This window comes from Oncorhynchus masou, chromosome 17 (assembly GCF_036934945.1).
Source record: "Oncorhynchus masou masou isolate Uvic2021 chromosome 17, UVic_Omas_1.1, whole genome shotgun sequence".
Lineage (NCBI taxonomy): Eukaryota > Metazoa > Chordata > Actinopteri > Salmoniformes > Salmonidae > Oncorhynchus > Oncorhynchus masou.
The window spans coordinates 35124251-35149576 of record NC_088228.1 but is presented as its reverse complement, the minus strand read 5'-3'; the positions used below and the strand labels follow the sequence as shown (position 1 = coordinate 35149576).

The 25326-nt window shown below is 41.3% G+C and overlaps 1 long non-coding RNA gene across 1 annotated transcript in view; it reads left to right on the top strand.

Annotated features, from left to right (window-relative positions):
• Nucleotides 1-6843: 6843 nt before the first annotated feature.
• LOC135558930 (uncharacterized) overlaps nucleotides 6844-25326 on the top strand; it is a 24425-nt gene continuing 5942 nt past the window's right edge. The window contains exons 1-2 of the long non-coding RNA XR_010458417.1: nucleotides 6844-6879; nucleotides 19867-19966. This is a non-coding gene — a long non-coding RNA (uncharacterized LOC135558930). The remainder of the gene's footprint in view (nucleotides 6880-19866; nucleotides 19967-25326) is intronic.

Genomic DNA, 25326 nt, shown 5'->3' with positions numbered 1-25326 from the left:
AATCTCTGTACAGTAGAGTTGGGTGTAATGCTGCCAGAACACGGGGAGCAGAACTCCCTCACTTTTTTGATTTTGAGAATACATAGAGCTGGTAAAACTATTTCTGTCAATTACATTTAGTTACCACAAGTTCCATGAAAAACGATAGAATGACTAACTAAATAAATATGTATAGCAGCCTAGAGGTAGGTTTAGTGGTTTCTTCCCTGTCTTCTCTCTGGCAGTAGCGGGAATGATGAACTGTAGGCTACGTGTGTGCACTCGAAGGCCCATTGGAGGCTTGACCACTTTGGAGGCTTGACAAACTCATTCGCTCTTTAGAGGGACTAAGAGAAAGGCCAGGTACAAGAACCCTGGAAGGTGCAGTGGCTGGAAGAGGGGTAAAACTCCCTCATTGAAAATCAAAAAAAATTGTCACACTCAATCACCAGCAGTTCCTATCCAGCCTTATAAAAAGGCACGCCTGGAATGGATCAGGCTGCAGCACAGTCCCGAGTACACACACCTGGTAGGTCAGGCAAACATCCTGGAGAGCGAGAGTTGGCCAGAGCCTTTCCCTCTGGGATTCGGGGAAGAAGGAATTCACATCCGGTGCCAACGCTTCTCACTCCCGTGCTCCTCCACCATCAATGGCTTTAGGGACTTTGTTGACAGTAGGGGAGAACAGGTTCCACGTGAGCTGAGACCACTGCTTAACTGTACTTAACTGAGTGGGGGGTTAGCCGCATGAACCTTATCACACCAACAAGATATAGGATACAAATTCACCATGTGTCTGCCTTGATATTCATAAAACGGACTGGTCTCGTGGTAATTGACCGTTCATTAAAATTAACACTCTTAGCATCTTCTGTCTTCCACACAGTATACAAGCCACTGATGAAGACCTTTGGAACATCTACCGTTTAAAAAGTCTAATAAATCCCTGTAATATAGCCTACACCATCACAATAAATCCATTTTTTATTTTTATTTTAGACAGGTCTAAAGAAACATGATATGAAGAAACTGTAGTCTAATTCAGAAGAACAGAATAGCATACTGTGAGTTGTCCTTGTTAGGCCCTGATATATCTATGCCATATGGCTGTGGGCTACACTAGTTAATTTAATAATTTTGTGGAATTATTTTATATTATGAAGAATACAATTGAAACTAGCTGAATTAAATAAAGGATATTTTCTCCAAACGATTTCCAAGGAAGTGCGCACATGCGGCTATTCTGTGTTGAGCGGTTAACAAAAATAGAAACTCCTATATGCTTAATTTAGTTATTTATGCACCTTTAGTAGTTCTACAAACGTTGGGCTATACATTTTATTTTTGAATACATTCTAAGGCTGCATGATACGACCAATGATGATTTGAAAAAAGTTGCATGAAAGGCATGAGCTCTGGTTTGTGCAGGCTGCGCGCCCTTAATCAGTCTGTCATTTACAAATTGAAAAGAAGTTGATGATATTCTCATCAGGTCTCGAATTTCCCGGCGGCATGCTCCTTGTGTGGCCATAATGCCCCCTCAAAAATCCATGCCAAAGTGACCATTGTGTCCTTGGCCTGAATATAATAATTATTCCCTCATCCCGGCTGCCGTGCTCCGAAGCACCTCTCACTCACATGGCTCTCTCAGATAATTCAATTCTTATTAGCCAATGCATGTCACGTTATCCTTCTCACAGACCTCTCCGCAAAGAAGTAGGCTCGAAGTGAAGACTGATATCGTGGACACAACTGCGCGAGTCCCTTTTATAAAATTCTGAGGCGTCTATTGAAGATGTTAGAAGAGCTGTCCAATTTTAGCCTACTTTTATCAGCCAACTAGATGAGTAGGCCTAACGAACAACAATAGCCATTCTACTATCATCTCTAGTACAAAAGTTGACCTATTGTATTGGTCAACATGGACTTCTGTGCAAGAAATAATTATTCCAAACCTAGTCTGGGACAGTTGTGGGATGCGATAGATCCCAAATTCGCATTAAAAAAAAAACATTTTAAAAGCAATGAGGCTGATCAGAATGTTTAGCTTAAAATGTTGATCAATTATTAGGCTATTTCTTCACATTATAAGCGCAGCAATGTGCACACAGCAGTAGGCTACAAGTGCGAATATTCCAAAAGGCAATCAATTATCTGGAAAACACCTCTCAAAAGGGACCGCAAATGCAAAAATGCATGTAATGCTTTATTATAAAAGGTACATTTTTTTTTTATGGTGAAAATGATCTTCCCCAAACTTGAAACTCATGCACCGCCTATGTCTACCAGTTAGGCTCTACACCGGTTGTAAAGTGGATTAATATGCTTCATTTTAAGAAGTTATTAGGCCACTTCAGTTGTGATACAAACCTTATCAAAACATATAGGCCTATGAGCTAGGCTACATGAGGTGTGTGACTATGATTTCACTACTTGGTCAATCGATTTGATAGCATGTTTGCAAATAAATTAAATGAATTGATAGTTCTTCTGTTTTATTTTATTCTGTAATAAGGTATATTGTAACCATGTATTTAAGCTAATCAAATCAACGTTTATTTATGAAACTAAAGCTCTCCTTGCAAACGGTGCAATGATATTAAGCTATATGTATTTGTATTTACATTAGGCTATAACCTACAAATAGCTGTACCACGTAGTCATAGGCCTATTGAGCAATCTTTCAAATTATTGTTGTTTGTTCCTGAACTGGCTGAATGACAGAGGTATCCTTCAGCACAAGTTGGTTCAATTTCATTAAGAAAAATAGATAAGTAAAAAATTGAAGTGACAAGTAATTAAAGAGCAGCAGTAAAATAACAATAGCGAGGCTATATACAGGGGGATACTGGTACAGAGTCGATGTGCGGGGGCACCGGTTAGTCGAGGTAATATGTACATGTAGGTAGAGTTAAAGTGACTATGCATAGTTAATAAACGGAGTAGCAGCAGTGTAAAGGGTAGGGGGTGCAAATAGTTTGGGTAGCCATTTGATTAGCTGTTCAGGAGTCTTATGGATTGGGGGTAGAAGCTGTTAAAAAGCCTTTTGGACCTAGACGTGCTCCGGTACCGCTTGCCGTGCAGTAGCAAAGAGAACAGTCTATGACTAGGGTGGCTGGAGACATTGATTTGTATGCCTTCCTCTGACACTGCCTGGTAGTTCTGGATGGCAGGAAGCTTGGCCCCAGTGAAGTACTAGGCTGTACGAACTACCCTCTAGTGCCTTGCGGTCGGAGGCCGAGCAGTTGCCATACCAGGCAGTGATGCATCCAGTCAGTATGCTCTCAATGGTGCAGCTGTCAAACTTTTTGAGGATCTGAGGACCCATGTCAAATCTTTTTAGTTTCCTGAGGGAGAATAAGCTTTGTCGTGCCCTCTTCACGACTGCCTTGGTGTGTTTGGACCATGATCGTTTGTTGGTGATGTGGACACCGAGGAACTTGAAGCTCTCAACCTGCTCCACTACAGCCCCGTCGATGAGAATGGGGGCGTGCTCGGTCCTCCTTTTCCTGTAGTCCAAAATCATCTCCTTTGTCTTGATCATGTTGAGGGAGAGGTTGTTGTCCTGGCACTGCACGGCCAGGTCTTCCTATAGGCTGTCTCATTGTTGTCAGTGATCAGGCCTACCACTGTTGTGTAATCTGCAAACTTAATGATGGTGTTGGAGTCGTGCCTGGCCATGCAGTCATGAGTGAACAGGGAGTACAGGAGGGGACTGAGCACGCACCCCTGAGGGGCTCCAGTGTTGAGGATCAGCGTGGCGGATGTGTTGTTACCTACCCTTACCACCTGGGGGCGGCCCATCAGGAAGTCCAGGATCCAGTTGCAGAGGGAGGTGTTTCGTCCCAGGGTCCTTAGCTTAGTGATTAGCTTTAAGGACACTATGGTGTTGCACTCTGAGCTATAGTCAATGAATAGCATTCTCACATAGGTGTTCATTTTTGTCCAGGTGGGAAAGGGTAGTGTTGAGTGCAATAGAGATTGCATCATCTGTGGATCTGTTGGGGCGGTATGCAAATTGGAGTGGGTCTAGGGTTTCTGCGATAATGGTGTTGTGAGCCATTACCATTCTTTCAAAGCACTTCATGGCTATAGACGTGAGTGCTACTGGTCAGTAGTCATTTAGTGTTCTTGGGCACAGATACTATGGTGGTCTGCTTGAAACATGTTGGTATTACAGACTCAGTCAGAGTGAGGTTGAAAATGCCAGTGAAGACACTTGCCATTTGGTCAGCGCATGCTCTGAGTACATGTTCTGGTAATCCGTCTGGCCCTGCGGCCTTGTGAATGTTGACCCGTTAAAAGGTCTTACTCACATCAGCTATGGAGAGCGTGATCACACAGTCGTCTAGAACTGCTGATGCTCTCATGCATGCCTTAGTGTTGCTTGCCTCGAAGCGAGCATAGAAGTGATTTAGCTTGTCTGGTAGGCTTGTGTCACTGGGCAGCTCGCGGCTGTGCTTCTCTTTGTAGTCTGTAATAGTTTGCAAGCCCTGCCACATCCGACGAGCATCGCAGGCGGTGTAGTGCGACTCAATCTTGGTCCTGTATTGACACCTTGCCTGTTTGATGGTTCGTCGGAGGGCATAGCAGGATTTCTTATAAGCTTCCAGTTTAGAGTCCCGCTCCTTGAAAGCGGCAACTCTACCCTTTAGCTCAGTGAGAATTTTGCCTGTGATCCATGGCTTCTGGTATGTACGTACTGTCACTGTGGGGACGACGTCATCGACACACTTATTGATGAAGCCAGTGACTGATGTGATGTACTCAATGCCATCGGAAGAATCCCAGAACATATTCCAGTCTGTAGCAAAACAGTCCTGTAGTTTAGCATCTGCTTCATTTTACTTTTTTTTATTGACCGAGTCATTGGTGCTTCCCTGTTTCGTTATTACAAAAACAACACATTTGGCATTATAGCTTTCATCTAAACAACCCTGGGACCTCATTTATCAAAAGGTACAAAAAAATATTCTAAACCTTGCATGTGCCAGTTTTGCTCAAAGGTTGGTATTTATACATTTTGAACTTGACAGGAAAGTGTGCATGTCTCCACGCAAGTCTCAGACCATGCATACGCACAACTTGTAGTGGAAACTGTTTAGAAACCACATTTTTGGGGGGGAAATTGAAAATGTAGGCCTAATGACAAAAAGCTGCATTTGCCGTTGATAACGTCATATAGCAGAATGTCGCCTAATATATTTATTTTACTTTCATTATATAGACCTAAATCATAATCATATTGCGTGGCATGTCTCTCCTTTTCTGACATTACTGTTTTATTCCAAATCCACAACAAATATTAGGCTACCATTTATTCATCGCTCATTCAATAGCCAACCATGCTCAACTAAATAGACCGGCATAGCCTATGACAGTTGTGCAATATTTGTTAAATGGACAATCAATCTTGCAGAATGAGTCCAGTATTTGGCATTCGCTATAGGCAACATGCATTTTTTTAAGTCGCTGCAAAAGTTGAAAACATTCTGCCCACAATCTTTTCTGCTTTCTTATAGAAATGGCTATGGTCCAGTTGCAACATTTCCAAATCATACAGCAAATGGGGGTATTTTTGTTACCATAAAAGGTTAATGGAAGGGGTTTTCCAGGCATGGTTGTAGCGCTAGTTCACGAGCACACAAATATGATATGGCTGTGATTTATCAATGAAAACATGCATATATGTTGTGTGTGACATTTTGATAAATCCTAGTAATGTGGCCCACGCACGCCAGTTTATATTATGAAATGTATGCACTGTTGATAAATGAGGTCATTGATGTCGAATATATTTTTGTTGAAAACTTTATTGAAAGTTAGGCTTAAATCTGTTTTGCACAGTGTACGCTTGCATTGACTGCAAGGTAACAAGACAAGTAAAGCCTATGCATTCAAAAAAAATCAGCATCACCACCGTCTTCTGTTTCTACTGCAACACCACACTGATAAAACACAACAGGCCAGTCATACTAGTGTAAGCTCCTATGGCGGAGTCCAAATGTCTCCCTATTTGCTATATAGTGCAGTACTTTTTTACCAAGGCCCAAAGGGCTTTGGTCAAAAGTAGTTCCCTTTTTAAAGTGAAATAGGGTGCTATTTAGGACAAAGTTAAATTAGATGTCATTTAGAATGCAGTCTGTGGGTGCGCTAAAGCCTCTGCCAGGAGTTGTCACTGGGGTAGTGCAGTTGTCCTATAACCACAGGGTTGCTGGCTCATTTTGTCCCACAACAATGTGTACTGTGTGTAAAATCACCACAAATGTCAAGCAGTGACACATATGAAAGCCTTCATCTGTGTTTGTTTTCAGCAGAGTTTTATTTTAATTTTATTTTTTAAAGCTTCTAAGTCAAAGGCAAACGTATTCCTCCATGTCGGTATATAAGGTGTGTCTTGCTGTATATATTATTGTTTCTGTCGATGCGTATGATTGTTATTAGAAATGGTATGGGGTTGAAAAGGACTAATTATTAGACAACAAAAAGTGCCAATACTATAATCACATTATATATTTAATTGGACTAAATGCTACTAGCATATTCCAAGCAAAAGAGCAGTGAAAACAAAGTAAGGTACAAACAAGGAAATAAATCTTGTCCATGAGGCATGCTAAAGTGTCTGATTTTTATTGAGCACTTGGCCACTTTGATGAGTTGGTTTTGATATTTCCTTGGAGAATTCACAACAATCGTTTAATGTATGCATCCAAGAGTGGATGCTAATGGGGATCCAGAGAAATTAACCAAAGTGAGATTCGGAACTAACCACTAAACAGGAAAATGAATCCAGCCTGTTAGGTTCTTTGTGTAAGAGTTCTGTCAAGATATGGTGTTGCCCTTTGTGACACTGTTCCTCTGTTTTCACAGTGAAGAAAGCCAAGCTGGATGGATCCCAAGGTACGTGTAGCTTCTCAAAATATTGCCTAGTCAGACCATTACTCTGTTCCAGCTGGCTGATAGGTATTATTAGATAGGTACTGTTTGGCGTAGGACAGAGAATCTTCGACCAACCTTAACCTTTTCGATACTTCCTCAATTCCTGACGTGGAAGATAATCATCGTTTTCTAAACGTTCATGTCTAGTTGCCGGGGGTTTGTTGGGGTTAAGAACATGCTCCATTATTAAATTAAATAAATGTCCAAATCTCCTCTCATTGATTGAAACAGGTGGGTGTCCACCCCAAAGTGCTGCATGTCATGATGACCCACCTGCGGACGAATAACAAGTGATGATGGCGGAAGCACTGTTTGAATCGGATATCGCGTTGAGTAAAGTTAATGGACATGAGTGGAAAACTATAACATTGAAGAATGGTGCAAAACGGGCTAAAGTTGTTAATGAAGATAGGCCTCGGTCTAATAATGCTTCATTCCTTGTTGGAATACATTTCATGGGTAAGGATGTGTTTTTGGGAGATCCTTTTGCAGTCAAGGAGATGGTGGAGGATGCACTGCAAAAGGTGGAGTCAATCAAAGTGACCAGGAGTGATAGGGTGTTGATGTATTGTATGTCCAGAAGAACAAAAGGAAAGTGCATTGTCTCTTGGAATTATTGGTGTGAAGTAGAACGCTTTGACCTTCAGAACAGGCCACCAGTAAAAGGTGTCATCTATGGTGTTGCGGTGGAAATGGAGGCTGAAAATCTAAAGTACCAGGAATAGTGGAGGTGCATTGATTGAACCGTATGGTAAATGGAAGGAAAGAGGAAAGCCTACCGGTGCTATTGCTATTTGATAAAGAATATCCTCTGACACATGAAAAGCTGGTGTATATGAGATGCGCAGTGAGCTTATGTGAACAGACCTTTGCAGTGTCTTAAATGTAAGAAGTTTGTCCACACGGAATAAATATGTTGTGGAAGAGTCAGTAAATACACTGTGCCGCAATTGTGGGGACCCCGTTCCCGAGTTCAAGGAGTGCCCTTTAAGGGTGAAGGAGATCAAAGTAGCAAGAATCTGGGTTATCCACCAGGTCTCCTATGCAGAAACAGTGCAAATTGCGGAACCAGTATGTTCAAATGAGGAAGAAATGGCAATGGATACACCGCAGCCTGCAGAAAGTGTTGTTCATCAGTTGAGGGATCCTGAAGTACTGAATGTGAAGAAGCTGAATTTTGTTGCATTTATTGTGCAGGTGATAAATTGTACAGGTAAAACTAAAAAGAAATTGAAGAAACTTGACATTATTGTGAATGCAGCAAAAACGTTTCTGGATCTCCAAGACTTTACTGCCTAAACATTGTGAGGAATATTGTCTGTACTTTCCTCAAGCCCCAAAGCCTGTAGGGATTGGAGCAGACACTTGAATATGACTAAAGGGGTATGTTTCCCCATTTCCCTGTGTTTTTCTGGATTAAAATTCCCCAGTTTTCACCTCAAACAGTAGGTGGTAGCATGCACCTCTAACAAATGTTTTTTCGGACCACCATAATGCCACAGACACTCGCCTGTCTTGATCAATGAGAGAAGATTTGAAATAGACAAGATGACTGTGGATACATTTTTTTATTATTTCATGGAGCATTTTTATTTAACAGAGCATTTTCTAAATGCAAACAAACCCCTTGAAACTAGACATGGACGTTTAGAATTGTCGGGAATTGAAGAAGTATCGTTAAGGTTGGTTCAAAAATTTCTCTGCTATACCAAACCATACCTAACCTGTAACGTCTAATGGAGCATCTCGTTAGCCCATTAAAATCTGCTAGCCAAGGTAAGTGCTGCTGAGAACCTAGAAATAGAATGGACAAAACATATACAACTGGATTCGATCAAACTTGCTTACTATGTCTTATAGGTACAGGAGTTTACCTGACCGTGTGAGGCTGTAACCCAAATTTAGACACATTTTATGAATGATTTAATTTATTAATAAAAAAGGGTCTAAGGGCATTCCATTGTGAAAGCTTACGAGGAGTCATGGTCAATGACTGTATTGATTTTGATTTTATTTGGATCTCTTTTAGTCCCCATTTGGACTAATCTTCCAAGAGTCCTTAAACATTAAAATACAATTTATAATACAATCACATTTTCACATATTTCACACTATTACAAACATGCATAATGACCCAATAAATATTCAAACTAAAAAATATTGATTCTTCATCTACTATAGTCCCACAACATTTCTATATACTATATTTAAATTGTTTTAAAATAATGTTTAAATTTATATATTGAAAGGTTTCTAGTTTGCTCAGTTAATTTATTCCATTTCTGTATTGCTCTAAATTGAAATGTTATTTTGCCTATTTCTCTTTTCTGTCTGGATAACACATAGATGGTGGACAATCTATTCCTAGTATTTACGGAATGTCTGTCTCTTACCAACTGAAAACCGTTGTGAATAGAACTTGGGCTTTTTAAATGATTTATATTATAAAATAAAATAAGCATGTTTTTTTCAATTACCTTGTCGATTGATGACCAACACTGCGCATGACTGCAACAGAAGAACCATATCTCCACCTTAAAACAATCCTTGCTGCTTTATTCTGTGCATTCTGCAGTCTCCTAACTTCACTTTATGATGCATTTCCCCAGACCACCGAACAGTAGTTCACCTGACTCTCAATTAATGCTTGTGTTATTTGCTGAATCATTTTTCTTGGTAAATATTTAGCTATCCTTCTGATTATGCATGCTGTTTTAATATATATATATTTCTTTACATAGATTAGTTATTTGAGACGATCATGATAAACAGTTGTCTAGCTGCACTCCCAAGAATTTGGTTTCTGCCACTTCCTCAATTTGTACTCCTCCCATACTTAATTGTATCCCATGCTGTTTTGGCCTTTTCCTAGTTGAACAGACTAACATAACTTTGGTTTTCTTGGTGTTTAAAACAAGTTTGTTTTGGCAAACCCACTTCCTAATATTCTTCAAATCTCCTTGTTAAGTCTGCTGTACCTGTTGAACCGATTGTCTTACTGCATAAATTGTAGTATCATCTGCAAATATAGTAGATTGAGTTTCAACAAAGGCATAAGGAAGGTCGTTGGTATATATTAAATAAAGAAATGGCCCAAGGCAGCTGCCCTGCGGTATTCCACAGTTTAACACATTAGGGGAAGAAAATGAACCATTGATATAGGTGGACTGTTTCCTGTCAGTTAGCAAGTACAGTCATTGGAACATGACTTACAGTATCTTGCAAGCTGTCACAATGGAATGCCCTTAGACCACATCTTTTTAATAAATTAAATAAATCATAAAAGTGTCTAAATATGGGCTACTGCGGCTATAACTAGGACCTGGTCAGGTCATGTTATCAGAAAAATGTCCTGGCCCTATCTATACATAGTCTGGTCCTACATCTGTAGGTGATTTTGCAACTACGGATACTTTCGGCTTGTTTTATTCTTAAAAAAATGTTAGTTAAGTATTTATTTGTATTATAATCATTGTATAATCCCAGCCAATATCAGTTTTTGGTTCCAGATTAAATTAACAAAGTATTTCTGTTGCTAAAAGTATGATATTTAACAAACAAACCTCCTCCTGTCATTACCATCTGATCATACAACCATCAATTTTTGTTTAAAACTGAATCAGATCCACAATGGGTTGTGATTTTATTATTTGTTTAACCTTTATTTAACTAGGCAAGTCAGTTAAAACAAATTCTTATTTACAATGAAGGCCTACACCTACATCGTACCCCAGTACAGTACACTGACTCGTTACCAGTACTCCTTGTATATAACATGTATATAGCCTCATTATTGTTATATTGTTTTACTTTTTTTCTTATCTACTTGTTAATTTTCTTTATTTTTATCTGCATTGTTGGGAAGGGGCTCGTAAGTAAGCATTTCATGATGAATTCTACACTTGTTGTATTCGGCGCATGTGACAAATAACATTTTGATTATTTGGTTTATCTATCTATAGGATTTGGCACTACCGGAAACATTTATTTTTAAATATCCATATTGCATAACTATGTCCGATTTGCTGCCTGTGCTTGAATACCTACATTGAGGCTACCATAACCATTACAACAAGTTACTGCATTGTTTATGTATTTATCATTTTTAACTAGTTATATTGAGGACATGTAAGTGCTTTACACTTGAAGAAGACAGGAGTGTGCTATTTAATGTGTAAATATCTATTTTAAAAAAAGTGTAGATTGTGGTGGTAATAACAGGATAATCATAAATTGCCGTAAATGTTAAAAATAACTTTGGAAATAGGTTTTTACAATATACCATAAAGACGGTAAAATATTATGTGATGAGCAGTATTGAGAAGGCAAACGTTTGTATGGTTGGGAATTGCCAGGGATGATATGATATTACCACACAGGTGCGAATGCGATATGTATGGTGATTCGATACTGTGATTTTGTTGCGATTCTATGTTCCAAACATTACCCATATGTCTGGTGCAGAGGGACAAGAGAGGCATGAGAAAATGAGTTTTGGTCAGTTATGGAAGTGCAGAAAACAAATTGGCTCAATATTTAAAAAGGAGGATAGAGAACAAGCTATGAAGGAAAAATACTGGATTTTTGGTTCAGTCAACTAGCGTAAAATAATATTTTCAATATTGTCTAAAATAATATTGCAAATGTCAAATAATATCCCAATATATGTAACTGTATTGATTTCCCCCATCACTACTACTTCTCATATCCTTGTTCTCCACGGTAACTTCCCAGATCTTATGTGACTGGATGTGTAAAATGTTGAAAAAGCACTATAATGGATCACTTTGTTCAGTGTGATGGTAATGAAGCAAAACTGTGAAAACTATTCTGTAGAAAATAATATATTTAGTGCTTATGCACATATATTTGCCTCTTTTTTTCTCATCAGGTACATTAAATATGTAAGAATTATCAAGTTCAAAAGTCAGGGTGTGAGACGACTGCCTTGTCAAAGTAAAACAGTCCAATCCAGAAATGAAATGCTCTTGGAAAAAAAAAAAAAAACATATTTGGAGAAAAAAACAGACTTTAAAAAAGCCGGTAGTTGCCCCTGTATATTTCAGAAACTTTTCGGACTGTAGTCCTTAAAACGGTACCAGACGAACGGCGGTCTCAAGGTCAGACCAGGCAGGGGTTCAGCAACCAAATCCGAGTCCAAACAGTACAAGGGGATAGGCAGTCAGAACAGGCAGAGTGGGTTCGGAGTCAGGACAGGCAAGGGTCGAAACCAGGAGGACAAGAAACAAGAGAGACAGGGCAAAAATGTGAGCAAGGGAATTTTTGGGGGGGATACCGTGTGTGTGTGACGCCTGTTTGACCGAGTGTATTAGACCCCCCACACACACACACAATCGACCTGTCTCTACCTACAGTGCATCCGGAAAGTATTCAGACCCCTTCACTTTTTCCACATTTTGTTATGTTACAGCCTTATTCTAGAAGGGATTAAATACATGTTTTTCCTCATCAATCTACACACAATACCCCATAATGACAAAGCAAAAACAGGTTTTTAGAATTGTTTGCAAATTTATTAAAGATAAAAACGGATACATAAGTATTCAAACCCTTTGCTATAAGACTCAAAATTGAGCTCGGGTGCATGCTGTTTCCATTGATCATCATTTGAGTCCACCTGTGGTAAATTCAAGATTCTCTGGTATGATGAAACCAATATTGAACTCTTTGGCCTGAATGCCAAGCATCCCGTCTGGGAGAAACCTGGCACCCTCCCTACGGTGAAGCATGGTGGAGGCAGCATCATGCTGTGGGGATGTTTTTTAGCAGCAGATATTTTGGTATTTGGTATTTTATTAGGATCCCCATTAGCTGTTGCAAAATCAGCAGCTACTCTTCCTGGGGTCCACACAAAACATAATACAGAATGACATTATGCAGAACATCATTAGACAAGAACAGCTCAAGGAGAGAACTACATACATTTAAAAAAAAGGCACACGTAGCCTACATATCAATTCATACACACAAACTATAGGTCAAACGAGGTGTTGCGTTAACTGTTTTTTGAAACCAGGTTACACCATACTTTACATGTTTGACTTTAGAGACACAACTATAAAAAAAATCAATGACTTCTATTAGATGGCTCTGAATCCACAATATGGCAGATTTGTGTCAGTGCAGTGCATGTTGAATGCCCTTCTTTATAAGCATGCTGAAAATCTGTTGTTAATTTGTTTACAGAGAAATAGCATTGTATTTGGTCAAACACCATTGTTTCCAACAGTTCGCTAAGAGCTGGCAGCAAGCTTATTGGTCTGCTGTTAGAACCAGTAAAGGCCACTTTACCACTCTTGGGTAGCGGAATTACTTTGGCTTCCCTCCAGGCCTGAGGACAAAGACTTTCCTCTAGGCTCAGATTAAAAATATGACAGATAGGAGTGGCTATGGAGTCAGCCACCATTCTCAGTAGCTTTCCATCTAAGTTGTCAATGCCAGAAGGTTTGTCGTTATTGATTGTTAACAATAATATTTCTACGTCTCCCACACTAACTTTACAAAATTCAAACTTGCACTGCTTTTCTTTCATTATTTGTTTTTTTTATGCATTAATATATTTACCCCGTTTGTTGTGGGCATTTCCTGCCTAAGTTGGTCTACTTTGTCAATTAAATAATCATTAAATTATTGTCAACATCAAATAGTTTTGATGAATAAGCCATCTGATTCGATGAAAGATGGAGTTGAATTTCTCTACCCATAATTTCATTTAAAGTACTCATGTTTTTCCATCATTCTTAATGTCATTGTTATTGGCTTCATAATAAGTTTCTTATTCTTGTATAGTCACATAATTTCTCAATTTGCAGTAAGCCAGTCAGACGTACAGCCAGACTTATTAGCCACTCCTTTTGCTCTTTCAACCATAGTTTTTCAATTCCTCATCAAACCATGGAGCCTTAACAGTCAGTTTCTTAACAGGTGCATGTTTATCAATAATTGGAAGAAGCAATTTCATAAATTCATCAAGTGCAACGTTTGGATGCTCCTCATTAATCACATCAGACCAACAAATATTTTTAACATCATCCACATCAGAGTCACAGCAAAATATTTTGTATGATCTCTTATACACTATTTTAGACCCAGCTGTTGGAACTTTGGCTTTCCTGGATATAGCCACTATATTGTGATCACTGCATCCATTGGGTACGGATATAGCTTTAGATCAAAGTTGTACAGCATTAGTAAAAATGTGATTGAAACATGTGGATGATCTTGTTCCTGTAGTGTTAACACCCTGGTAGGTTGATTTAATAACCTACTGGTGCTGGTTACAGTAAGGAGCTGACATCTTGATGAAAACCAGTCAATATTCAGGTCTCCAAGAAAGTAGACCTCTTTACATCACATAGACTATCAAGCATTTCACACAAACTCAGCATAAAATGAAACGATCCTGTCTTTCAAAGGTCAATTGTAAAGGGCTTAAACACTGTTTCCCATGCTTGTTCAATGAACAATGAACAATTAATCAACATGCACCTGTGGAACGATCGTTAAGACTCGAACAGCTTACTGATGGTAGGCAATTAAGGTCACAGTTATGAAAAGACACAAAAGATGCATTTCTACTGACTGGAAAAACCCCAAAAGAAAGATGCCCATGGTCCCTGCTCATCTGCATGAACGTGCCTTAGGCATGCTGCAAGGAGGCATGAGGAGTGCAGATGTGGACAGGGCAATAAATTGCAATGTCTGTACTGTGAGACGCCTAAGACCGGCTACATGGAGACAGGATGAACAGCTTATCATCCTCGCAGTGGCAGACCACGTGTAACAACACCTGCACAGGATCGGTACATCCGAACATCACATCTGCCGGACAGGTACAGGATGGCAACAACTGCTCGAGTTACACCAGGAATGCACAGTCCCTCCATCAGTGCTCAGACTGTCCGCAATAGGCTGAGAGAGGCTGGACTGAGGGCTTGTAGGCCTGTTGTATGGCAGGTCCTCACCAGGCATCACTGGCAACAACGTCGCCTATGGGCACAAACCCACCGTCGCTGGACCAGACAGGACTGGCAAAAAGTGCTCTTCACTGACGAGTCGCGGTTTTGTCTCACCAAGGGTGATGTTCGGATTTGCTTTTATAGTCAAGAATGAGCCGAGGCCTGTACTCTGGAGCGGGATCGATTTGTAGGTGGAGGGTTCGTCATGGCCTGGGGCGGTGTGTCACAGCATCATCGGACTGAGCTTGTTGTCATATGTACACACACAGCAACTCCTCCCCCATAAGCATTTCTGTCTCTTCTATAAATGCTATATCCTTGTATTGCTACTGATGTATCATCAAATTAATTATCTTAGTGAGTCTCAGAAATGGCTAATATATGAATGTTATCTGATGTTAACAAGTTATTGATTTCATTTACCTTCTTTATCAGGCTACATATATTAATATGGGCTATTTTCAGCCCTTTCCAGGGTAGCTTATCAGAGAGAGACATAATATTGAGAAGATCAGACAAAGCAAGAGAAGAAAAAAAAATTATAAATTGGTATGTGTGTGCTGCGGGGTTGAGGCTACGAACCCATAGGCTTGGCTCTCTCATCCCTTCCAGGCTTCTGGGGGGAGGGTGGACAATGAGCCTGTCGTAGGGGATGTTCGCAATTTCTCTACACGCTCTGGCAGCTTTCATGGCTGGGATCAGTTTTTCCTCTTCTGGCACACAGCTTCAGGAAAGTCCTCGTTTAGGAAGATATATGTTCCTCTCAAGTTCTTGGTTCTTTCCAGAACCGCTACCTTGTCCTTGAACCTCAGGAACTTGATCACTATGGGCCTGGGCAGATCACCTGGGCCGGTGGTTGGTTTTCCAGTCCTGTGGGCGCGCTCCACCTCAATGTTCATGTTGTCCATCTTCAATTTCTCAGATCATGTCACACACTTTGTCCTCAGACTCCATCCAGGTCTTGTGGAGATTCTGCAATTCCGTCCACGGCCATGTTGTTTTTGCCTTGATTGTCCCTCGAGAAAGAGTCTGATTTATATGTCATTGTTATCATGGGTTCACACACAGAACTGATGTCCTCTCTCAGTGACTTACAGATTGCTGTCATCTTGCCGTTCTCCTGTTTTAACTCGTCGAGCTGACCCTGGGAGAACTGCACACTGTTCTTCAGGACCTGGACCTCTCTGGTCAGGTTGTCCATTCTTTTATTAGTAGAATCCACAAGTATTTTGACAAAACACTTGGAACTATTTTCTTGTTGTTGTAACAACTGCTTTATAGGTCTCTTTTTGTTTAAAAGATCCTTCACGTGTGATGGAGAGACACCACTAGCACTGTCCTCAACGGTACTCCCGCTGGCTTTGGTCTTTGTCATGGTAGCTAGCCATGTATTTTAGGCTGTTACTCCTCACGGTTCCAGATGGGCAGGTCACGGGGAAAATTGAAAACAACAAACAGCAGGGATCTAGACCGCCACAAACCTTGGACAATCCGTGTTCCAGCCACAATGGCTAACATCGTCACGGGCTGTGTTCAAGAACACCTCGCTAGCTTTATGTCCAGCTAGCTAGTAGCTAGGCTAGCTGCAACGCCAAATAGCTCCTCAGAACCGTCCTTGGTCGGCAGGATCACTGGAAAGCAGGATCCAACATAAGAAGCTAGGTAGCTACCAAGAACTTTCCAATATACTTTTAAACGCCAAACTTTCCAAACAAACACAACCGAGCTCTTCCTCGTTCCAGTCACTAGTCAGGATTGAGGGAAAGATGAACGGAGCAAAGTACAGAGAGATCCTTGATTAAAACCTGCTCCAGAGCTCTCAGGGCGTCAGACTGGGGTGAAGGTTCACCTTCCAACAGGACAACGACCCTAAGCACACAGCCAAGACAGCACAGGAGTGGCAATCGGGACAAGTCTCTGAATGTCCTTGAGTGGCCCAACCAGAGCCCGGACTTGAACCCGATCAAACATCTCTGGAGAGCCCTGAAAATAGCTGTGCAGCGACGCTGCCTCTTGTAGCGTCATACCCAAGAAGACTTGAGGCTATAATCGGTGCCAGAGTTGCTTCAACAAAGTACTGAGTAAAGGATCTGAATACTTATGTAAATGTGACGTTTCAGTTTTTTATTTTATAAATGTGCACAAATTTCTATAACCCTATTTTTGCTTTGTCATAATGGGGTATTGTCTGTAGATTGAGGGGGAAAAACAATTGTAATACATTTTTGAATAAGGCTGTAACGTAACAAAATGTGGAAAAGGTCAAGGGTTCTGAATACTTTCCAAATGCGCTGTATGTAACCACACAGACTTGGATGAAACACCTCATCCGAGTCTGTGTGGTTCCTCCTTCTGAAAATAATGTGGTACATTTTTCTTGTCCTAATATGGCTACATATAATATTATGTGATAAAAAATAGAAAGTATTTCCTTGTTACTAAAGACAATTCAAAATTCTAGTTTCACCAGGTCAACGGTCAATGGCGCAGACAGCAACAGGGAGCTTGGGTGACATGCAGTTAAATATATCCACTACTTTAATCTTGAAATATAACAGACTTTATTCTCAATGTTTACTTTGTTCTCTGAACTACATTTCTAGTTTATTCTCAAAATACTGCCACTTTATTATCAAAATATTGGCACTTATTCACAATGTAATTTCGACTTTATAATAGAAATATTGCCACTTTATTCTCAAAATATTGCCACTTTTTAAAAGTACTATCATGTACCACCACCTGTCAGAGTTTTATTCGGTTTTTTTTTTTGTCAGTAGTGTGTGTAGATAAAAAAATGCATTTTGAATTGAGGCAAACATTTTTGGAATAAGTCAAGAGGTATGAATACTTTCTAAAGAAACTGTATTTGTTTCTTGGGCACCTCCCTGCAAGGGGGGACCCCTCTCTCATCAAAGGCTATCCCATTGGATAGTGGAGGCTATTATATTGTCTTATAGTAGCAATGGTTTGTAGGGCCTGTGGGCTCATTCCACCAGAGGTATGGCTACCTCTTGGGCACTGTTTAAAGACATTTGCGATACTGCATGTTGGGCCACTCCTCATACATTTGAGGTTTTACAGACTAGACATCACTGCACTTCTTTGGCGCATTTTGTCCTCTGTGTCGGAGCCCCTGATGGGTGATGCTGTTGGGACGACCCTGGCTTTGAAGAGCGTCTGCAATATGGGAGTTGGCCATTTCCCCATATGTGATATATCGGGGAAAAAAGTATTTTGAAAGAGAACTTAAGGTTACTTTTGTAAGCACGGTTCTCTGATAATATGAGTGCGATATATCACCGCATTTCCCTGCTCGTAAGAGCACAAGGAATAGAGGCATGCCTTACAAAGAGGAAAGGCGTCACCTCTTTCGCCATTCGATCTGTCTGTCTCTGACAGACGTTGTGTGATTGGTTCTTCGTGTAGTGATTCACCTGGAGCGAATCCCCATATGTGGTACAGTACCAGTCAAACGTTTGGACACACCGACTCATTCAAAGGTTTTTCTTTATTTTCACTATTTTCTACGTTGTAGAATAATCAAAACGATGAAATAACACATGTAGTATCCAAAAAAGCATTCAACTAATAAACAAATATATTTGAGATTCTACAAAGGAGTCACCATTTGCCTTGACAGCTTTGCACACTCTTGGCATTCTCTCAAAAAGCTTAATGAGGAATGCTTTTCCAACAGTCTTGAAGGAGTTCCCACATATGCTGAGCACTTATTGGATGCTTTTCCTTCACTCTGCAGTCCAACTCATCCAAAACCATCTCAATTGGGTTGAGGTTGGGGATTGTGGAGGCCAGGTCATCTGATGCAGCGCTCCATCACTCTCCTTCTTGGTCAAATAGCCATTACACAGCCTGGAGGTGTGTTGGGTCACTGTTAAAATAACAAATGATAATCCCATTAAGCGCAAACCAGATGGGATGGCGTATCGCTGCATAATGCTGTGGTAGCCATGTTGGTTAAGTGTGCCTTGCATTCTAAACAAATCACAGACAGTGTCACCAGCAAAGCACCATCACACCTCCTCCTCCTTGCTTCATGGTGGGAACCACACATGCAGAGATCATCTGTCCACCTACTCTGCGTCTCACAAAGACACAGCGGTTGGAACCAAAAATATCACATTTTGACTGATCAGACCAAAGGCTCGATTTCTACCAGTCTAATGTCCATTGCTTGTGTTCCTTAGCCCAAGCAAATCTTTTCCTTTTAGTAGTGTTTTTTTCCCAGCAATTCCACCATGAAGGCCTGATTCACGCAGTCTCTTCTGAACAGTTGATGTTGAGATGTGTCAGTTTCTTGAACTCTGAAGCTTTTATTTGGGATGCAATTTCTGAGGCTGGTAACTCTCTAATGAACGTATCCTCTGCATCAGAGGTAAGTCTGGGTACTTTCCTGTGGCATTCGTCGTGAGAGCCAGTTTCATCACAGCGCTTTGTTTTTTGCGACTGCACTTGAAGAAACTAAAAGTTCTTAGCCCTATTTGGTAAAAGACCATCTTCTGTATACCACCCCTACCTTGTCACAACACAACTAATTGGTTCAAACACGTTAAGAAATTCCACAAATTAACTTTTAACAAGGCACACCTGTTAATTGAAATGCATTCCATTCCACCTCATGAAGCTGGTTGAGAGAATTCCAAGAGTGTGCAAAGCTGTCATCAAGGCAAAGGGTGGCTACTTTGAAGAGTCTCATATAAAAAAATAGAATATATTTTTGTTTACTACATGATTCCATATGTGTTATTTCATAGTTTTGATGTCTTCACTATTATTATACAATGTAGAAAATAGTAAAACATTTAGAAAATGAGTAGGTGGGTTCAAGCTTTTCACTGGAACTGTACATTTCACTCATTATCAGAGAACCGGAGTTGTGAAAGTAACTTTTTTTTTTTTTCACCCTCACATAGAAGTTCAGTTCTTTCTCTCTCTCTCCTCCTCACAGAGAAGTTCAACACGTACTTGACCCTGAAGGTGCAGAATGTGAAGAGCACCACCATCGCTGTCAGGGGCAGCATGCCTAGTTGGGAGCAGGACTTCATGTTGTGAGTCCTCTCCTTCTCTATCACTCCGTCACCCTCTCGTCACCATTCTCTCTATATGTCTCTCCTTTTATTTGTCACTCCTTCACCTCTCTGAGTACATTTCCTCTTTCATCTCATCTCTCTTTATCTCCATCTACCTCCTTTTCCCTTCTATTGCTCCCTCATCCATCCTTTATCCCTTGGTGCCTCGATCACTCCCTCCCTCTCCACATTGGCTTCCTCCCAGCCCCTCTCTCTCCACTCCTCCTTGTCCTCTTCCTTCCAAAGTGCACCTTGATCTCTTACTTACTTCCTTCTCCTACCGTTCCCTCATCTTCGCTCATCTTTCTCTTCCTCTTCTTTCATATAACCTTCTCTTTGGGGACGTTTCCATTTTCAGACTTGAACGGGGCACTTAGTAACAGCCAGTGTGCTAATCAGTGAGTGTGGATGGTGTGTAGTGCAAGCCAGAGGGTCTGCACTGGTTTGACTGGTGTGTAGTCGGCTAAGAGAAGGTTATATGAAAGAAGAGTATACTAGCTTGACCGGTGTGTATTATGCAAGTAAAGGTGTACTACATTAGTTTGATTAATGTGAAGTGTGCCAGTGAGTAGGGCTGGGAATTGCCAGGGAACTCTCGATACGATATTATTACGGTACTTAGGTGCTGATACGATATGGGTTACGGTTCTTACGATCCTTTGAATTCTATATGTATTAATTATTGATACTGCGATTTGATGTTCCAAACATATTGCTCACGACATGTCTGCCGCAGAGAGATGAGTGAGAGTATGAGAAAATGGTTTTTGATTAGTCAGGTTAAATAAAGAGGCTGAAACATGTTGGCTCACTATTTAAAAATGATGGAGAACAAGCTATAGGATGAAAAATATTGGACTTTTCACGCATGTACAGCCAGGTAGCGCTAACTTACGCTGTCTACAGTAGCAAATAATGTCGATATAATATCGGCCCAAAATAATATTGCGATATGCAACCGTATACATGTTTTCCCCCCATCACTACCAATGAGTAGTAGTTTGTCTGGTGTGTAGTGTGCCAGTAAGTGTATTAGTTTGACTGATGTGTATTTTTTTTATTTAACTAGGCAAGTCAGTTAAGAACAAATTCTTATTTTCAATGACTGCCTAGGAACAGTGGGTTAACTGCCTGTTCAGGGGCAGAACAACAGATTTGTACCTTGTCAGCTCGGGGATTTGAACTTGCAACCTTCCGGTTCTAGCTCTAGTGGTTAGAGCCCAACGCTCTAACCACTAGGCTACCCTGCCACCCCATTGTGCTCGCTGGTGGGTTATGAAACGTGTAGCATGCAGCAGCAGGCAGGCTGGCTGACTGCAGATTAGTGTCCGTTGTGGTGTGGTTGCACCACGGAAAGTGTTATGTAAGACTCATATCTCTTTGTCATGGCTCCCAGTCCCTACCCTCAGTTACGGACACTAATCAAAGTGGCACTTAAAAGTCACTACCCAGACTGGAAATCCCGCCAAACTCTTAAAGTTCCCACTCTTTCCCTCCAGGTGCTGAATACAATCTCCATCTCCCTCCCTTTACTCTCTAGATGGCACTTCTCTCTCTTACATACACCCACACATATATACAGTTACACACACTTTCATGCTTTGTCTTCCGTTCCCTGCTCTCCTCTCTTGTTCTCGTGCACTTTTTTGTCCCCCCATATTTCTCTGTTTAATAACTCCGTTGTCTTGTAATGGCTGTTTGTTAGATTCCTCCCAGGCTCTATCGTTAGATTCCTCCCAGGGTCTATCGTATAAAGACATGTTATTATTTTTGTTACCATCAGACCCATAAGTAATTAGTGTGAACAAAGCGGTGTACCAGGTGTGTCTGTCTGTCTGGCCCGGCTCCACGAGGGGGCAAAAAGGGGCTCAGTTTTTGTTTTGTGTCCCTATTACAACATTTGCCAAAAAGTTCAAATGATTGAGTAACAGATTAGCGCAAAATCTGTATCTCCGTTGTACTGTGTCAGTACAATGGACGGAGCGCACCGTGGTGTGTGTAGGGGAACTATGGTAAGCCACTGAGGTTGTTAGGTATGACTCCTTTGGGTTTCCTTAAAAAGCGGGAAAAAACGCTCATCTGAAAATGTGATACGCCTTTGCCTGTAATATTTATGAGAGTGAGGTCAAGTTTACCTTTGAAGCTGCTTCTATCAGCTCTGCCCCACCACTCCAGAGTAGCTTCTTTGCTAGCTGTAAAATGAGTTAGAGTTATTAGCCTTAGCCTATTTAGCTAATTTAAACCAGCAAATCTGCCACTGCCATGATGGATATCAGAAATGGAGAGCGATGAGCAGCAGATCAAATCAAATCAAATTTATTTATATAGCCCTTCGTACATCAGCTGATATCTCAAAGTGCTGTACAGAAACCCAGCCTAAAACCCCAAACAGCAAGCAATGCAGGTGTAGAAGCACGGTGGCTATGAAAAACTCCCTAGAAAGGCCAAAGCCTAGGAAGAAACCTAGAGAGGAACCAGGCTATGTGGGGTGGCCAGTCCTCTTATGGCTGTGCCGGGTGGAGATTATAACAGAACATGGCCAAGATGTTCAAATGTTCATAAATGACCAGCATGGTTGAATAATAATAAGGCAGAACAGTGGAAACTGGCGCAGCAGCACGGTCAGGTGGACTGGGGACAGCAAGGAGTCATCATGTCAGGTAGTCCTGAGGCATGGTCCAAGGGCTCAGGTCCTCCGAGAGAGAGAAAGAGAGAATTAGAGAGAGCACACTTAAATTCACACAGAACACCGAATAGGACAGGAGAAGTACTCCAGATATAACAAACTGACCCTAGCCCCCCGACACATAAACTACTGCAGCATAAATACTGGAGGCTGAGACAGGAGGGGTCAGGAGACACTGTGGCCCCATCCGAGGACACCCCCGGACAGGGCCAAACAGGAAGGATATAACCCCACCCACTTTGCCAAAGCACAGCTCCCACACCACTAGAGGGATATCTTCAACCACCAACTTACCATCCTGAGACAGGGCTGAGTATAGCCCACAAAGATCTCCGCCACGGCACAACCCAAGGGGGGAGCGCCAACCCAGACAGGATGACCACATCAGTGACTCAACCCACTCAGGTGACGCACCCCTCCCAGGGACGGTATGAGAGAGCCCCAGAAAGCCAGTGACTCAGCCCCTGTAATATGGTTAGAGGCAGAGAATCCCAGTGGAAACAGGGTAACCGGCCAGGCAGACAGCAAGGGCGGTTCGTTGCTCCAGAGCCTTTCCGTTCACCTTCCCACTCCAGGGCCAGACTACACTCAATCATATGACCCCCTGAAGAAATTAGTCTTCAGTAAAGACTTAAAGGTTGAGACCGAGTTTGCGTCTCTGACATGGGTAGGCAGACCGTTCCATAAAAATGGAGCTCTATAGGAGAAAGCCCTGCCTCCAGCTGTTTGCTTAGAAATTCTAGGGACAATTCGGAGGCCTGCGTCTTGTGACCGTAGCGTACGTGTAGGTATGTACTGCAGGACCAAATCAGAGAGATAGGTAGGAGCAAGCCCATGTAATGCTTTGTAGGTTAGCAGTAAAACCTTGAAATCAGCCCTTGCTTTGACAGGAAGCCAGTGTAGGGAGGCTAGCACTGGAGTAATATGATCAATTTTTTTGGTTCTTGTCAGGATTCTAGCAGCCCTATTTAGCACTAACTGAAGTTTATTTAGTGCTTTATCCGGGTAGCCGGAAAGTAGAGCATTGCAGTAGTCTAACCTAGAAGTGACAAAAGCATGGATTAATTTTTCTGCATCATGTTTTGACAGAAAGTTTCTGATTTTTGCAATGTTACGTCCTTTCAAGCTGTCCTTGAAATGTTCTTCAAAAGAGAGATCAGGGTCCAGAGTAACGCCGAGGTCCTTCACAGTTTTATTTGAGACGACTGTACAACCATTAAGATTAATTGTCAGATTCAATAGAAGATCTCTTTGTTTTTTGGGACCTAGAACAAGCATCTCTGTTTTGTCCGAGTTTAAAAGTAGAAAGTTTGCAGCCATCCACTTCCTTATGTCTGAAACACATGCTTTCAGCATCAAACTGTCCAGCTAGCACCGCATGCAGAGGCTACCCACCCTTCCACAAGCGCCGCTCGGATAATGGCTCCACAACCCCTCCACCTCCGACTGTTGCTGGCAATCTTGGAACAGAGGACCCTGCCCAGGTTAGCATAGAATCATACCCTAGCTGCAGGTTTTCTGTCCAAAACCTTTAATTTAATAGCAACTGGTTTGTAGGAAGAGAGTGGCTGGAATACTCGATTACTGCAGATCTGTCTTTTTTTTCCCCCATGTAGAAAGTTCTGTGTTGGGTCCAATGCTAACGCAGACAAGGCCTTCACCCAAGCTGGGTATTCTAACTTGAAGCATGCTGTTGATCGTACCAAAGGATTCGGTTGGCACGCATCAAGTAAAGAGCATTTGAAATGCACTGCACTGTGGGGGAAAAAACAAGTTCGAAGTGCTACGGGAACATCAGTTTTAACACTTGTTAATGATGGGTAGCTGGAGAGAAATCACATGTTTGTTGGCAATTGTAGACATCATTGAGTTCCTTGTTTCAAACCAGTAACCACTGACGGGGATATTGGACTCGATAGAGTCGAGGGGAGGGTGGGCAGTGGACTTTTTCTGTCTATAATGGATTATACTCTCCGAAAAGACAAGGAAATTGCCATGGTGTTTAGCACCATGCCACACGATATTCAACATGAGATCGTAGGGCTCATGAGTGGGTCATCCACAGCTCCATGCAAAAACTAATTTTTCACTTTGACAAACGTGTTCAGTCAGCACAGAAGAAGCATGCTACACCAAAGTAAATCTCAACTAATCCAATTGGTATTTGAGTTGGAGAATGGAATGATTGATTTCGGGGAGAATGGAATGATTGATTACTTGGAAAGTTCCTCAGAACATCAAGGAGGTTGCAACTCTTCTGAAAAGGTAAGAAACAATCTAGCTGGTTGGTTTTGATCAGAATCTTGGTGGTATAGCCTGTGGCGTCATTTCCTCCAAAAAATATAGGGTATTGAATGGCAAAATGTACTCTCTTAGCCAGCATAGGTTTTCAACGGCCTTGCTTTAATATGTAGGGTGCTGTCCATGGTGCTGATAGAGTGCAGAGGAGATTTCGTGCCAACCTGTTACTTGGTCAAAAGCACCCAATGGTGTTGGCATTTGAAATGTTATGTTTCTTGTGGTATAGCGTGATACAGTATAAGCATAATTCAATATAATTCCAATACAAATACAGGAACCCATTCAAGAACCCAAACGCCCCTGGGTATAAATACATAGGTATGTTTCATCATAGAAATGGATACTTTCCATG